This window comes from Otolemur garnettii, unplaced genomic scaffold (genome assembly GCF_000181295.1).
Source record: "Otolemur garnettii isolate 467f Iridium unplaced genomic scaffold, OtoGar3 scaffold00145, whole genome shotgun sequence".
In the NCBI taxonomy this organism is placed as follows: Eukaryota; Metazoa; Chordata; class Mammalia; order Primates; family Galagidae; genus Otolemur; species Otolemur garnettii.
In genome coordinates, this window is record NW_003852540.1 from 1,387,110 (window position 1) to 1,391,750 (window position 4,641).

Below are 4,641 nucleotides of genomic sequence, written 5' to 3' on the forward strand. Positions count from 1 at the left end.
AAAAAAAAAAAGTCTACTTTCTCAGAGCTTCCAAGAGCTTATTGCTAGGACGGAATTAGTCATTCCTGGATCACGGGGCTGTGCTAGGGCAGCCCAGGCTCAGGCACCCACCAGGCCTGACATCCAGAGGCCTGAGAGCATCTGGGGCTGAGGAACCACAGGGCCACTACCTCAACTACAGACACACCAAACACATCCACTCTCATGACCCCATCTAGCCCTGCTGGTCAGGTGACCTGATAAGGCAGGTATCATTACACCCATTTCACAAATGAGGAAACTCAGACCCACTGGTACACATCATGCTACTTCCTGGCTGGCCTGGGCAAGATGAAGGTGAAAAGGCCATTGTGGGAAAGGTTCTGAGGGCATCAGGCGGCCATAGTACCTGGTAAGGCTGGCACTGGGGAATCACAGGCCCCCAGGTAGAGGTGGCACTGGGCACAGGTCTGAAGCATGGCTGGGATCAGGGTGGCCCAGAAGAGCCACAAGACCATGCCAGGCCAAGGGCTCACATGAGCAGCAGAGGCAAGAAGCTGGAATGTGCCTACCATGCTGGGTGGAGCAGGAACACGGCCCAGCTGGTGGAGGGAGGGCCGGCCAGGCCGAGGAGGCCAAGCAGCCTGTGTGTTCTCTCAGTCTAACCGAGCTCCTGTGGCTGCAGTCCCTGGCCCTTGGCACCAAACTGGCAGGCCCTTGAGTACAGGGTGGGTCTCCCTGAAGCCTAGGACATGGGACTTGGGCACCCACAGGGGTGGGAATCAGGAAGTCACTGGCAGGTAGGTCTCAGGCGGGGCCCAGGCAGGCCACAGACCTACATTCCAGCTTAACAGGGTCTCCCAACCAACCTCCCAGGGCCGCATGAAAGCCCCGCCTCATATCCGCCCTCCTCTGCAACTTCTGGGCTCCCTGTACCTGTGCACAGCCCTCTCCTCTCCTCACACCTGCAGCTTGCCCCTGTGGCCCCTGCTGCACACAGTCCAAGTCACGCAGCCATGTAGCCTCCCCTTTCACCTCTCCCCTGCCACCCCACACCCACAGGACATACTGAAATACACCTTTTCCTTCCTCCAGCTGGAGCAGGGTGGATCCCAACCCCAAAATAGAGGCCATCAGAGGGAGGCTGCAGCCACAATGGGGCCTTTCAGGCTGAATACACCACCCAAGGATGCCAGTTTTCCTCAGACACACCTGGAAACCAGCACTGCGCCACCCAACCCTCCTCTCCTCTTGGTGGCTTTGAGGGGGCAAAGGGCTGGGCTGGGGAGAGGCAGACTTTTAATCCTGTAATTACAGAGTCTCCTGAGGCAGCGGCCTGGGGCGCCTTACCTCAAGGAGGGGTGCTACAACAAAAGGGTGTGACCTCCTGGGGTGCACAGGCCCTGGCCCCACCCTGCCTGGGCGACTCTGGGGAGGCCACAGCCTCTAGGACTTGGTTTCCTCAACTGTACAAGCTGGTGTAGCCCAAATGCTCTGCCAGACTCCTCCAGCCCCCACAGCCCATGCTTGCTAGACTGGTGACCACGCTGGCCTCCAGCACCACACACAGACCAGCCAAACTTGGTCCGAGAGCTCAGTGGCTTCTGTGACCAACTCAAAATTGAGCTCCACAATTAGAAAGTAAAACAAACAAATAAAAGGGTCTGGCTCAGCGCCTGTAGCTCAGTGGATAGCGCACCAGCCACATATACCAGAGGTAGCGGGTTCGAACCCAGCCCTGGGCCTGCCAAGCAACAATGACAACTACAACAACAAAATAGCCAGGCATTGTGGTAAGTGCCTGTAGTCCCAGCTACTTGGGAGGCTGAGGCAAGAGAATCATTTAAGCCTGAGAGTTTGAGGTTGCTATGAGCTATGATGCCATGGCACTCTGCCAATGGTAACATAACAAGACTCTGTCTCAAAAAAAAAGAAAAGACCCTGGTTTATAGAATTTAGCTGACCACTCAAAGCTACTCCTACGTGTCTCAAACCTGCAGTCCCAGGCCCCTCCTAGACACCCTCTCTTGGCAGCCCACAGGCACCTCATACTGACCCCGTGACCAAACTCATCCTCTCCCCATGTCCCCACACATCTCTGAGCAAGCTGCTGGAGCTGCTGTCCTCTGGCTTAGGGTCAGCTCCTCGTCCTCTATCACCTATGCCTGACACCAGGGGGAGGGGAGCCTACCTGCTCTGCTCACCCTCACACCCCTCCAATTACTGGACCTGTCCGTTCTGTCTCCTAAGTGTCCCTCAACTCTGCCTCCCACCACCCTATGCTACTGGCCTGACCCAGGCCTCCCATCTCGTGCCTCCTCACCAGTTTCCCAGGCCCTGCCATCCCTGCTGACACCAGCCCTGGAGGGGACTTCCAAAAGGGAAATCTAACTTTGCCCTTGTCTCCTCAGAGCCTGTACACACAGCCCTGCACCCTGACGTAGCTCCCCCTGGGCCACAGGGCCTGGGAACACTGCCTGGAGCCTGAGAAACATGGAGCCCCTCAGCCTCTGGCCTTTGCCTCTTCGTTCAAAGAGGATTTCCCCGTCCAGCTGGGGCGGGAATGATGAATTTCCCCGGCCTGCGTCGTCCCTGGGCAGTGAAGCATGCACACATACACACCCATGCTCACACTGTCGCACACACTCATATGCTCACACACACAGGCAGCCACACAAACACACACAGACACGTGACTAATACAAGGCCTTACACACATACACATGAGCTTTAACACACGTGCACACTCACACATATGCACACTTACACAGACACTCATAACTTGGCATACACACAAAGAGCTCCCATACCACAAGTTTGTACATATGCAGCTAACACACATGCCATTCAAAGTATCAGAACATGTGTGGCCAGGGCACCGAGACAGACTGTGGCTGTAAACATGGGCACAGGCCAGTGTGCATGCTTGTGCTCTTACAGGAGGTATAACACGTTATGCACACACACACATATATGTATCCAGACATGTCTGTGCTCTCACATTTCTGCACATGCATGTGTGGACCGCTCCTTGGGTACACCTGAACACACAGGTAGGGATAAGGAGGGAGCAGAGAGGAAGGGGTGGGAGAGGTAAGGTCTTCAACCTTGGTCCATCTCAGTCTTCCAACTGGGCAGTAACTGATATCTGACTGCAAAGAATGGATTCTAGGCCCCACTAAGAAAGGAGAAGGCAAACATCCCCCATGGGCTCTCAGTGCCCGGGGCAGAGACCTGAGACCCCTCACAGAACAACTCCCCACTCAGCATGGCTGAGCCAGTCAGGACACAGGCCCCAGGGCACAAACTAGCCGCCAGCAAGCTGCCGAGCTGGCTGGCATGCCTTGCCCCTGGGCCTGCCAACCTGTAATTGCAAGGACTGGCATCAGGGCACAAGGGCACTGCCTGGCTTCCAGGGGCCGGCAGCAGCCCAACAACCTAGTAGGCAGGCAGGTGGAGAGTGAGGCAGTGAAGGGAGCAAAACTCTGGTGTCCTTCTGGAAAATTCAGCTGGGACTGTGGGCTCTCCTGGTGGGCCATGTTGCCTGCCCAAGAAGAGACACCTGCTAGATCTTGGCAAGGATGGGAGCCTCAGAGGAAGGGTGGGTGGGCCTCGCTCAGACCATCTGAGGCAGACCCTGGAAGGGAGCAGGCTGCTCCAGCCTAGAAAGCAAGAGAAAAAGGGCTTATCCAAGAAGCCCCTCAAGGGCCAAATCTGGGAAATGGCAGGAAAACTCCCCAGAGCTGGGGACCTCACACAGCCTAGCTTTCTGTGCCACCCCAGGAACCAGAGAACAAGTCCCACAGCCATCCCCTGAATCCTTGGCTGACCTTGACCACAGCTATGGCAGACACACATCCTGACTGATCCCTGCCAACCACCTCAAAAGCTCCCCTGTGGGCACCAGATGGGATGGATACCAGGTTTACATTCCCAGTCCTCACTGAGGAGTCTTCAAGGCTGGAAAGGGCAGCATCCCCTCCCTGCTGTGAAGGTCTCAGTGACAGCCACCCTGGCTCTGCTCTCTGTGGTGCTGGGCACACCTCTCCTTGGGCAAGAAGAGAACTCAGAGTTATTATCAAATTTGGGCTAGAAGGAACCTTAAAGATCATCTAGGTCAACTCCTAACCAAAGATGAAAGATTGGGATTGCATCATATGCTGGGCGTGGTGGCTCACACCTATAATTCTAGCACTTCGAGAGGCTGAGGCAGGAGGATCCCTTGAGACCAAGAGTTTCAGAATAGCCAGAGCAACATACTGAGACCCCATCTCTACTAAAAATAGAAAAATTAGTTGGCACCGGGGCCTAGGAGTTTGAAGTTGCAGTGAGCTATGATGCCACCACTGCACTCTAGCTGAGGTGACAGACCAGGACTCTGTCAAAAGAAAGGAAGGGAAGGGGAAGGGATCACATTATTATAGACTTTCCTCTCCCTCAGAAGAAAAAAAATAGTAAGTCAGAAAAAAATTATTTTTCACCGAAGAGAAGAACAAAATCTAATGAAATAAACATTAAATATTGGCTGGCAGTCAAGCAAAAAAGCAGATGATTCTGGAGCAGAGAGTATAGCCTTTCTCTTTTTTTTTTTGAGACAGAGCCTCAAGCTGTCCCCCTGGGTAGAGTGCTGTGGCATCACAGCTCACAGCAACCTCCAACTCC

General features: G+C 54.6%; 1 protein-coding gene across 1 annotated transcript in view; it reads right to left on the minus strand.

Annotated features, from left to right (window-relative positions):
* SPNS3 (sphingolipid transporter 3 (putative)) overlaps positions 1 to 4,641 on the minus strand; it is a 52,630-nt gene that overhangs the window by 7,904 nt on the left and 40,085 nt on the right. The gene's annotated exons all lie outside the window — the stretch shown is intronic.